The sequence below is a fragment of the Balaenoptera physalus genome (assembly GCF_965194825.1).
Source record: "Balaenoptera physalus genome assembly, chromosome: 15".
Classification (NCBI taxonomy): Eukaryota; Metazoa; Chordata; class Mammalia; order Artiodactyla; family Balaenopteridae; genus Balaenoptera; species Balaenoptera physalus.
The window spans coordinates 33,190,237-33,202,878 of NC_138894.1; the positions used below are offsets into that span (position 1 = coordinate 33,190,237).

The window sequence follows — 12,642 nt, forward strand, 5'->3', positions numbered from 1 at the left end:
CAATCAATCAATCAATCAATCAAGTGGGGCAGGGGGAGCAATACAGGAATTTCCCTGGCAGTCCAGTGGTTAAGACTCCAAGCTCCCAATGCAGGGGGCACGGGCTCGATCCCTGATTGGGGAACCAAGATCCCACATGTGGCACAGCGTAGCCAAAAAAAAAAAAAAAAAAAAGCAACACATACCATACGGCATTTACCCCAGAGAACGCATGTTCGCACAAAAAAAGGTACACAAATGTCCACAGCATCTCTCTCAGTAATAGTCAAGAAATGGGAAAAAACTCAGATGTTCTTCAATGGGCAAGTGATTAAACAAACTGAAGTATAGCCAAACCATGGAATACCACTCAGCAATTAAAAAGAAAGCGGCACTGGGACCTCTCTGGTGTTCCAGCGGTTAAGACTTTGCACTCTCAATGCAGGGGGCCCAGGTTCCATCCCTGGTCAGGGAACTAGATCCCGCATGCTGCAACTAAATACCCGCACAGCCAAATAAATAAATAAATAAATATATATATTTTTTTTTTTAAAAAAAAGGAGCACTATTGATTCATGCAATTTGGATGACTCTCCAGGGAATTACATTGATTGAAAAAGGCCAATCCAAAAGGTTACATACTGGGAATTCCCCGGCGGGCCAGTGTTTAGCACTCAGCACTTTCACTACCTGGGCTGGGTTCAATCCTTGGTCGGGGAACTAAGATCGCATAACCGGCAGCGCAGCCAAAAACAAACTTTTTTTTAATTAAGAAAAAAAAAAAAGGTTACACACTATATGATTTTATTCACATAGCATTCTTTTTTTTTAATTAATTAGTTAATTTATTTTATTTTTGGCTGCGTTGGGTCTTCGTTGCTGCGTGTGGGCTTTCTCTAGTTGCGGCGAGCGGGGGCTACTCTTTGTTGCAGTGCGCGGGCTTCTCGCTGCGGTGGCTTCTCTTGTTGCAGAGCACGGGCTCTAGGCACGCGGGCTTCAGTAGTTGTGGCACGTGGGCTCAGTAGTTGTGGCTCCCGGGCTCTAGAGCGCAGGCTCAGTCATTGTGGCGCATGGGCTTAGTTGCTCCGCGGCATGTGGGATCTTCCCGGACAAGGGATCAAACCCATGTCCCCTGCAATGGCAGGCAGATTCTTAACCGCTGCGCCACCAGGGAAGTCCCACATAACATTCTTGAAATGACAGGTTGCCAGGGACAGATAGGGCCGGGGGACTGGGAGATGGGCCATCTTCCCCAGGGGCTATTTTCCCTTGATCATCTGCACAAAAACTTTAGTGCAACTTTATCCACTGCACTATCAGATCATTATGATTTGGTGGGGAGTGGGGGAGCAGCAGTGGCTATAAAATGGCATCAGGAGAGATCCTGTGGGATGGAAATGTTCTGTATCTTGACTGTGTCAATGGCAATACCCAGGTTGTGACAGTATACTATGGTTCTGTAAGATGTTACCATTGGGGAAAACTGGGTAAAGGACACACAGGACCTATCTCACTATTATTTCTTACAACTGCATGTAAACCTACAATAATCTGTAAACAAAAAGCTTAATCAGAAATGAAGGCAACACATGCCTCTTGTAACAAGTAAAACAATAGCCTGTGGTCAATCTCTTTCTCTACCCGTCCCATTCCCTCCCTCTTGAGATAACCATGCAAACTCACTGCCCATACAAACAGGCATGCATTTAATACTTTCTGTTTACTGTATCAAAATGGGATCATACATACTACATTATTACCCTGCAGCCTACCTTCTTCACCCATCATCCCTATATCATAGAGACCTTAAAAAAAAAAAACTATTTTAAGTGCCAAGCAGGATGGCAGGTATAGAAAATTTTCTGACTAGGGCAAATCTGACAAATGTTTACCGTGCTAATGTGCCATAGCTCAGCCAGGTGCACTCAGTGAGAGCATAATATACAAGTAGCATTCTAAAGAGATCTGCAAAAAATGCAAGGTCTTCAGCAGCTCTTCGAGGATCCCATCCCCCTCTCTGCCTCCTCCATGGAACCATCCCATGGAGGTTTAACAGTTTAACTCCATTTGCCCCCTCCTGCTGTTTGTGCTTTTGTTGTATACTTCTGTTCTACATCTCCACAAGACATTATTATTGTCATTTATTTACAAAACAACATATAAATATAAAGGTGTATGTACCTGGGTATATGTACATATATATATTAAACACACACACAGACTTTAAGTGCTCTTTGCTCTTTCCTGCAGTTCTGTTCTTTTTTTTTGGGGGGGGGGGGCAAGTTTTTATATTGGTAAAGTTCTGTACTACTAGAAATATAAGATTTGAAAAGAAAAATGAGACTTGAGGATTATCTGTGGAGCTTATCCTCATTCTCCTGCTGACGCATTATGTGTTTATAATTTGAGAACTGCAGATAAATACAAACTGGTCTTCTCCATACTTGCTCACTAAGGAATTCCTCATTTCTAGGAAACGTCTATTTCAAGGAAAGGAAACAAACAAAAACACCTAGTGCACTAGATGATTAAAAGGTACACATTTTATAGCCTGAGTTCGAGAAAAAAATTACCCAAGAAACGGCCTTTTTCCCTAGGAGCCAGCTTCTACTAGGGGAGTCTAGGGTTCTCTAGGCAAAGAAAAAAAACTTGCCAGTTTAAACAGAATAACAGAAACGTTCAGCCAATCAAATATACAGAACTCATCACTTGCAGTGAGGAATGAAAGGCCTGTATCAACAGAAAAAATAAATGGCACAGGCAACGTCTGGAACAGAAAACAAACAGGAGGTACTTTAAAAAGCCAAAATTGCAAAGACAGATTAACAGGGTATGAAATTACACGCCGGGCAATGCACCTGTTAAAGGAAAAGAGGCGCACACCAAGTCTGAAGTCTTAAGAATTCGGTGTTTAACATTACTTCTGCATGCTGCCCAGCAGGAAACTCGGGTCCTGGCTTAATCCACAACGCACACTTCATTTAAGGAGGTGAACTGCTTGGTCTGACTCAGTTTCTTATTCTGTAAAATGAATGCAACACAGCTGTCGTGAGTCGCCAAAGAATTCTGCACAAACGCTTTGTAACTCCAAAGTGCTGTGCAAATCAGAGCAGCCCTTCTCTCCTTCACATTCGTTTGACTTGGAATTTCAGAAGTTTAGCTGAAAATATAGACGACTCGGAAGCAAGGGACTGAGAGTGACCCACACAGGTGGACAGAAATGCAAAAACTGGAGCACCTCATACAAACCACAAGAGAACACGTTCACGTGCACACGTTATCAGTAACAGAAAACGCCACCGGTAGCAACCGTAAACCACTGAGAGGACCAGCAACGACATGTGTCCAAATCCAGCCGGCAGCACAGCCTCGTCGGCGGCAGTGCCTTAAACACAGCTCCCCGCACTCCGCGGCCTAACAAGATCCACTTTTTCCAAAAAGTTTAGCAACTTGCCAAGTACACTGGCATAGTTCACCTTTTTTAATTGCTAAGCAAACATGCAGGAGAGTTGAGACAATCAAGGGAATGTTCAGCCTTCCTCAAAAATAAGATCCAGGAAATTCACGTTTTGCTTGAACAGTTTCATGTCTAAAACTGATCACAAACCTCTGTTTGATGTTGTTTTCTCGCTGCTGGCCAATGAGCCCGGGAAAGACAACGAATTCTTTCAAACGGGGAGGGCTCTCTGCACTCTTCAGCTAAACCAGCGAGGCTTTACCACCGTCACGTTTAAAATAATGAGGAGGACGCCTCCATGGAGTTTACCGGGCTGCGCTAATCACGAGGGGCCTCGGGCGCCCAGGGCGGGCCCCAGCGCCGGTGGCCGCGGGACCGGACGCCCTCCCCGGGACCCCCCCAGGACCCCCTCCCCGGGACGCGGCCGCGGGACAGGACGCCCCCCAGAACCCCTGACCGGGACGCAGCTGCGGGACAGGACGCCCCCCAGAACCCCTGCCCGGGACGCGGCTGCGAGACAGGACGCCCCCCAGGACCCCTGCCCGGGACGCGGCCGCGGGACACGAAGCTCCCCCCTCCCCAGGAACCCCTCCCCAGAGCGCGGGCCTCGCCGCCGTCACGCGGCACCCGCCGCGCTCACCGCGGGCCGGGAAACCCCTCAGGCCGACTGACCCCCGCCCGCCGCCCAGCCTCCCTCCGGCCCGCGCCGCCCGCCGCGCCTACCGCGTTCTTCTGCATCATCTTGTCCATCTTCTGGGCAATGCGGACCACCTCGTCCTCCATGGCCCCGGCAGGCCTGCCCCGCGCCGGGCCGCGGGGGACGAGAAACGAGCGGAGCTGGCGGGGCGGCGGGTAAGCCCAGGCGTCGGCGAGGGCCCTCAGCAGGCCTGACCGAGGCGCTTCCTCACTCACGGCGACGGCGACGGCGGCGGCGGCGGCGGCGGCGGCGGCGGCGGCGGCGGCGCTCCTCACCCGCAGGCAGCGCCAATCCAGCTCCCAGCTCGCGGGGGCGGCGCTCCTCCCCCGCAGGCAGCGCCAATCCAGCTCCCAGCTCGCGGCGGCGGCGGCGGCGGCGCTCCTCCCCCGCAGGCAGCGCCAATCGAGCTCCCAGCTCGCGGCGGCGGCGCTCCACCCCGCAGGCAGCGCCAATCGAGCTCCCAGCTCGCGGCGGCGGCGGCGGCGGCGGCGCTCCTCCCCAGCAGGCAGCGCCAACTGAGCTCCCAGCTCGCGGCGGCGGCGGCGGCGGCGCTCCTCCCCCGCAGGCAGCGCCAATCGAGCTCCCAGCTCGCGGCGGCGGCGGCGGCGCTCCTCACCCGCAGGCAGCGCCAATCCAGCTCCCAGCTCGCGGGGGCGGCGCTCCTCCACCGCAGGCAGCGCCAATCCAGCTCCCAGCTCGCGGCGGCGGCGGCGGCGGCGCTCCTCCCCCGCAGGCAGCGCCAATCGAGCTCCCAGCTCGCGGCGGCGGCGCTCCACCCCGCAGGCAGCGCCAATCGAGCTCCCAGCTCGCGGCGGCGGCGGCGGCGGCGCTCCTCCCCAGCAGGCAGCGCCGAGCTCCCAGCTCGCGGCGGCGGCGGCGCTCCACCCCGCAGGCAGCGCCAATCGAGCTCCCAGCTCGCGGCGGCGGCGGCGGCGGCGCTCCTCCCCAGCAGGCAGCGCCAACTGAGCTCCCAGCTCGCGGCGGCGGCGGCGGCGGCGCTCCTCCCCCGCAGGCAGCGCCAACTGAGCTCCCAGCTCGCGGCGGCGGCGGCGCTCCTCCCCCGCAGGCAGCGCCAATCGAGCTCCCAGCTCGCGGCGGCGGCGGCGCTCCTCCCCAGCAGGCAGCGCCAACTGAGCTCCCAGCTCGCGGCGGCGGCGGCGGCGGCGCTCCTACCCCGCAGGCAGCGCCAATCGAGCTCCCAGCTCGCGGCGGCGGCGGCGGCGCTCCTCACCCGCAGGCAGCGCCAATCCAGCTCCCAGCTCGCGGCGGCGGCGGCGGCGGCGCTCCTCCCCCGCAGGCAGCGCCAATCGAGCTCCCAGCTCGCGGCGGCGGCGCTCCACCCCGCAGGCAGCGCCAATCGAGCTCCCAGCTCGCGGCGGCGGCGGCGGCGGCGCTCCTCCCCAGCAGGCAGCGCCAACTGAGCTCCCAGCTCGCGGCGGCGGCGGCGCTCCTCCCCCGCAGGCAGCGCCAATCAAGCTCCCAGCTGGCGGCGGCGGCGGCGGCGCTCCTCCCCCGCAGGCAGCGCAAATCCAGCTCCCAGCTCCCGGCGGCGGCGGCGGCGGCGCTCCTCCCCCGCAGGCAGCGCCAATCAAGCTCCCAGCTGGCGGCGGCGGCGGAGGCGCTCCTCCCCCGCAGGCAGCGCCAATCGAGCTCCCAGCTCGCGGCGAAGGCGGCGGCGGCAGCGGCGGCGGCGGCGGCGACGCTCCTCCCCCGCAGGCAGCGCCAATCGAGCTCCCAGCTCGCGGCGGCGCTCCTCCCCTGCAGGCAGCGCCAATCGAGCTCCCAGCTCTCGGCGGCGGCGGCGGCGCTCCTCCCCCACAGGCAACTCCAATCGAGCTCCCAGCTCTGTTCTTTTTTTTTTTTTTTTTTGAATTTTGAGATTTTTCATTTGAAGTAAGTCTTAATGCTATTAAATTCACAAATATGCTAATTTAAATACCCAAGTCTATTATCTAAGACACACATTGCAAACACAAATATCTATTCTCTCCACATGTCAGAGCCCATTCATTTCATGGTTTGGAAATGGGGAGAATAGATCCCCTTAAACTGCAAGTCAGCAGGTGTTTCTTTACAGTTAACTTCAGCAAAATTCATACAAAATATTAATTAACAATGATCTTCTTGTTAACTCACAAGGAAACACCTTCAAAGCTGCATTTTGTTAAAGTTTCTGTACTAAAATGTAGAAAAACTGAACTACACAAATATTGAAAAGTTAAAAATTCCTTAATTTTTTATTCCTGGTACCACTACCACAATTTACAGGGCAATATACCTGATGTAATGAAAAGAAAAAGAAAAAGACAAAGCTACAACAGATTAAAGACCTCAGGAATGTACATCTAATTGACACTCCATTGCATTAATCAATAGCTGCACTTTTTGCAAACTGTGGCTAGGACAGTCCTGAGCAAGAAGGGTTTCCTGTTTAAGCTGCAGTAACTTTTCTGACTATGGATCATCGTTCCTTCTGTGGCAGATTTTTACAGTTCCTCTAATGCATTCGGGACGACTGTCTCAAAGTAACCTGCAGCTTTCCTGACACCTCCTCGCTCTCTCTCCTGCCAAGAACTGTAGCCCTTTTCTTGTGAGTTTTGAGAACCTTCTGCTACCATATCCACCACTTCCACCACCAGATCCATAACCACCACCATAGGGACTTCCCGAGCTTCTTCCACCAAAACTGCCTCCCTTCATGGGTCCATCATTTGATTGCTGTTGTCCACTATAATTTCCAAAATCATTATAGCTCCCACCACCACCATAGTTACCTCCAAAATTTCCTCCTTCATTGTAACCATCATATCCTCCACCACCGCCACCATATCCCCCATCTTGGTTTCCATATCCTGGTCCACCACCACCATAGCCTCCTCTACTACTGTAACCAGGACCACCGCCATAGTTACCACCGTCGCCTCCAAATCCGTTCTATCCACCATCACCTCCTCCATAACTACCTCTGCTGCCACCACCTCCACCACCATAGCCTCCTCTTCCACCAAGTTTCCACCACGGCCAAAGTTACCTCCACCACCTCCAAAGTTTCCTCCACGACCCATAAAGTTGCCAGATCCACCTCCACGACCTCTTTGTGATCCAGCAGATTGCGTTTCTTCTTTAGGAAGGGCCTTTTTCACTTCACAATTATGCCCATTAATAGTGTGGTATTTCTGAACAACAATTTTATCAACTGTATCATGATCATCAAAAGTTACAAAAGCAAATCCTCTCTTTTTTCCACTCTGCCTGTCTTCCATAACTTCTATGGTTTCAATCTCGCCATGCTTTTCAAAGTAGTCTCTCAAATTACATTCTTCTGTATCTTCTTTAATACCACCAACAAAAATTTTCTTCACTGTTAGATGGGCACCAGGCTTTACAGATCCTCTCTAGAACCAGCTCTCTTTGGTTCCACTACACGCCCATCAACCTTGTGTGGTCGAGCACACATTGCTGCATCCACCTCTTCAACCCAAGAGTAAGTCACAAAACCAAAGCCCCTGGAACGTTTTGTTTGGGGGTCTCTTATCACCACACAATCTGTAAGTGTGCCCCATTCCTCAAAATGTTCTCTTAAGCTATCGTCTGTAGTTTCAAAGCTCAGACCACCAATAAACAGTTTTCTCAACTGTTCTGGTTCCTTTGGATCATGGCCCTCCTCCCCACCCCACCCCCGGCGGCGGCGGCGGCGGCGACGGCGACGGCCGGAGTCGGGCTGGGGGCGACCGGGCGGCGGTTTTACCTCCGTTTTGAGACCGGACTCGCCTCTTCCAACTCGAGTTCAATATGGGACGGAGAGGCCAGCTCTGTTCTATGTTGGGCCATTTTACTTCAGCCTAAAAAAATTTCTTCTAGTATTCCCTAAGGTCTGCTGGGGATCAGTTTTCTTATTTTTCATTTATCTGTATTTGATTTTTTAAAATTGATTCCAATTTTCTGTTGAGATTCTCCATATTTTAATCTATTAATCCCCATCTTTTACTCTCAATATAGTCATTTTAAAGTTCTGTGCTAACTCCAGAATCTGAATTCCCTCTAAATCAATTTTTCTTGTTTTGTTTTGTTTTTTTTTTGTCTTAATTTTTAGTCACTTTTTCCTGCTTCAGGAATTTCATAATTTTTGATTGTGTGCTGGACATGGTGAATAAAAAATTCATAGAGACTGAAGATGCTATTACTTTGAACCAGAGAAGATTTACCCCTTTCTCTGTTAATCAGAGTGGCTGATCATTTCAGTCATTTCAGGAATTTTACTAGGTCAGAACTGGGTTGGAGCTTTACTTGTCTCATGCTACCTATGATTTTTCCTGATTTGTGGCCTCCCTGGATTTTTGCTGTGAGCCTGACAGGTCTTTGATTCTTCAATAAATACAGTCAGTTATTGACTTCAGTCTTTCAGATGTTTGAATTCAGCTCTTTAGGCTCTCAGTTCTCACAGCTTCAGAGTATGGCAAATGTAAGGAGAGACCAGCTATGTATTTGTTACCGTTACACTTTCTCAATGAAAATTTGTCTCATAAACACTGAAACATTGCAGATGATTTCACTTTTTCTGACTCAGCCCCCTTCTTGGGGATGGCACTTCTGGGTTTTTACTGTGAGTCTGGTAGGTCTCTGATTCCTCACTTTGGAAAGTTCTCTCCCTCAGGCATTAGGTATTTAAGCTTCCTGCTTTCTATAGGTTCAAAAACTGGCAAATGTCTTGAAGAGGAGACCTAATGATTGTCACAGGCCCCTTTATCTAGCGGGATTTGGTTTGTTCGTGCCATGACTGTGCAGGAAATTTCACTCTGCTTTCTTGGCTCAGTCCCCCATCATCCTGTACCACCCTGACACTAAGGAAATGTCCTGTGGGGGAAATCGGCTTGACATTCTGCTAGATTTCACTCCATCATGCCAGCAAATGAGTTCATCAAAAGGTATGGTGATTTCTCTTTTCCAGTGGAGTATGTCCACTACATAAGGAAATACAAAAGACAGTATAAATGTATTTTTGTTTGTAATTCAGTTTTTCTCCTATATGACTTAAAAGACAAATGCAGTATAAGCAAGTCCCAAATACATAAAGAAAAACTAACAGAATTAAAATGATAAAGCCTGACACTATTTTTTAAATAAATAAATAAATTTATTTATTTATTTATTTGTATTTTTATTTTTGGCTGCGTTGGGTCTTCGTTGCTGCGCGCGGGTTTTCTCTAGCTGTGGCGAGCAGGGGCTACTCTTTGTTGTGGTGCGTGGCCTTCTCGTTGCGGTGGCTTCTCTTGTTGAGGAGCACGGGCTCTAAGTGCATGGGCTTCAGTAGTTGTGGCTCTTGGGCTCTAGAGCGCAGGCTCAGTAGTTTTGGCGTGCGGGCTTAGTTGCTCCGCGGCATGTGGGATCTTCCCAGACCAGGGCTCGAGCCCGTGTCCCCTGCATTGGCAGGCGGATTCTTAACCACTGTACCACCAGGGAAGTCCGAAAAACTGACACTATTAAAGGGAGAAATATTTCAAGCCAATAGCAAAAGGTCATATATTGTATAATTCCATGTCTATGAAATGTCCAGGATGAGCAAATCCATATAGACAGAAAGTAGATTAGTGGATGCCAGGGGATGTTGGGGAGGGGAAAATAGGGAGTAACAGCTAACATATACAAGATTTCTTTGTGGGGGGCGTGACAAAAATGTTCTGGAATTAGATAGCAATATTGGTTGTGAAAATACTAAGAACTAGTGAATTGTACACTTACTTTAATCGGTGAATTTTTTTTTTTAATCTTGTAGAAGTTTTTATTTCAGTGATTACAAGAACGCAGTAAATGGAAACTATGCTGGTTTACATTAGGCATGCACCTCTACCTGAAACTGCTGTTAGTTTTTGACTGGCCTAAATCTTTATAACTTATTTTTGCATTAGGCACATCTTTAAATTTTTTTGGACCCTGACATACAGGGTAAGTTAACTTCTTCCTTGTGGCAGTTTAGTATGAGAATTATGTTCGCTGGCTAGATTCCTTTAACTAAAGGCCTCTAAGACTCTCAGGCTACCTGTACTAGCTCAAGACTGTACTTTATATATAGATATAAAGATGATAAAATAAAATAAAATAAAGCTTTTGGGAGGTCTGACGTCTTCTGCCAGCGTTCAGTGGGTGTTCTGTAGGAGCAGTTCCACGTGTAGATGTATTTCTACTGTATCTGTGGGAAGGAAGGTGATCTCCACGTCTTACTCTTCTGCCATCTTGCCCCTCCCTCCCCCCAGGAATATCACTTTTAAAGGAGAAGGTATAAACCCCTTGGTTATATGAACTGGAGATTTTAGTAAGAAGTCAATATATTTTTTGTTAGGCACATGTTATGTTAGGCTGTCTCCCTGCACAGGACGCAGGCGCCTTGAAAATGGAAATCATATCCCTCTATAGTACGTCCCTCTTCTTTCTGCTTTGCAGTTTGCTGCTCCACTTGTTCAACCCCACTTAGTAATAACCTATACTTCCCTTGTTCCTGTTTTCCCATCTGGAAAACAGACAAAAGGCAACCAAACAACGCAAAGGTCTCAACAAATAAGGGATATCCAAAACCAGAGATGGCCAGAACTTCTGTATCCCTCATGAAACCTAGTCCCGTGTTCAATACTTAGGTATCATTAATACATGCGTGTTGACTGACACAGTTTAAACTCAATTCTTCCACTTCCCAGTTTAGTTTTAGTCCTCATACAAAACCTGATCATCAAATTCCTTAATGCTAGGAATCACAGTGAAAAATAATTTCTCAACTGACTTCTGTCAGATGAGTGAGAACTAAGGTTAATTCAGTGTATCTGAAGCATAGACAGTGAGGGCACAAGTGGCACAAGATGGGGCTAGAGAAGCAGAGAGGATTCTAGACCACGCAGAGTCTTAAAGGCCAACACTGTGTTTTCTATTCTCAAAACAATGTTTGTGAGCGATGTTTATGAGCAATGTTCCAACTTGCTTTGAAGGTTTCTTGTGTGAAGAATGGATTGGAAGGAAACAAGATATATGGACACTAGTTAGGACCTAATCGCAACAGACAGGCAAGTTCAGTATTAGAATGTTGAGGGAGAGCTGACAGATTCCAAAGAAATTCAGGAGATAAACTGAAGCGGGCTTAATGGGGTATGAGATGGAGGAAAGGAAGGTCTTAGGGAATTAAAGGGTTTACTGCACACATGAGCAAAGTCTCAAAATTAATCATTTGAACGTACAGAGGTAGATCTCCCAAATGACACCGGTTAGGAAGCAACGGTACGCCCTTTAGAATTCCTAGAGACAACACAAATCAACTGTTTCGATGGAAAATTCGGCGGGACCGGTGCGTTTTTTCACTCCAACTTAGTTCCAAATTCCTATTACTCACATTTTCTGTGCCAAAACAACACAGCTGGAGGAACTGAAGGGGATTCCGTTTTGGTAATTAAGGAGTGGCCCTAACACTGACAGTCCCATCTTAAAAAGCACTCCCTCTGCATTTTACCCGAGGAGCAATGGCCAGAGCCTCCCTTTGAAAACGATGGGCAGAAATCAGAACATTACACACTGTCCCTTTCAGCTACTGTGAACTGAGCCGGGAGACGACCAATATCCCCTGGCACAGCACGGACGGGCCAGCGCGCGGGGGCAACAGGGACAGGAGACAGCACAAGAGACGAAGCCCAGGCCCAGGGGCCAAGGCCTATTACCTTTCCGGCATGTGCAAAACATAAAACAGAAGCAATATTGTAACAAATTCATTAAAGACTTAAGAAGAAAAAAAAATCAGATGCTAAAGTGCATACTCTAACCACTATACTATATTGCTTCTATAAAACAAGCACTAAACCTCAGGTACAGGAAAAAACCCTTTTCGTGTCCTCACACCTAGGTCAAAATTACAAAGAGTTATTAATTCAGGAGACAGAAAGAGAAGGAGTAAATCTGAATGAATCTGAGTCAGAACACAGTGTTATAACCTTAGGTAAATTCCACAATACCCATGCCTCAACATGGCAAATTCCACAATATCCATGCCTCAACCTCCCTATCTATAAAGGAGTTAACCACACCAGCACTAACCATTACTTGCCTCCTGGTAGCTTGTGAGTGTTAATTATTATTTGTAAGAAATACACAGATCATCAGTTGAAAGAAACAAGGAAAACTACAGCGTTATTATTATTGCCTTGTTACTAGAGCTAAACACCAGAAATCAACATAAAGAAGTTATGTACACCAACAATGTAGGGTTTGAATATGTACTTTGAAAGGCAATCATATAATTAGTTGTTTTACCTCTGATTGCTTTTCCTTTTTTTTTTTTTTTTTTAATTTAAAAAAGCAATACAGGGACTTCCCTGGTGGTTCAGTGGTAAAGAATCCGCCCTGCAATGCAGGGGACGTGGGTTCGATTCCCGGTCGGGGAACTAAGATCCCACACGCCGCGGGGCAACTAAGCCCTCGCGCCAAACTACTGAGCTCGCACACCTCAATGAGGTAGCCCACGTGCAGCAAACTACAG

The 12,642-nt window shown here is 48.7% G+C and overlaps 1 long non-coding RNA gene and 2 pseudogenes across 10 annotated transcripts in view; 1 reads left to right on the plus strand and 2 right to left on the minus strand.

The window, feature by feature from the left end:
• The window catches only part of LOC309643390, a 2,123,356-nt gene that overhangs the window by 508,551 nt on the left and 1,602,163 nt on the right, over positions 1–12,642 (minus strand). The window lies entirely within an intron of this gene.
• Positions 1–12,642, plus strand: part of LOC309643462 (uncharacterized protein C2orf78-like) — a 185,810-nt pseudogene that overhangs the window by 96,151 nt on the left and 77,017 nt on the right. The gene's annotated exons all lie outside the window — the stretch shown is intronic.
• On the minus strand, positions 6,815–12,122 carry LOC309643463 (heterogeneous nuclear ribonucleoprotein A3 pseudogene; annotated as a pseudogene). The gene is made up of 2 exons: positions 12,119–12,122; positions 6,815–7,913 (listed from the first exon to the last, which is right to left on the minus strand). The product of its transcript is annotated as a heterogeneous nuclear ribonucleoprotein A3 pseudogene (transcript).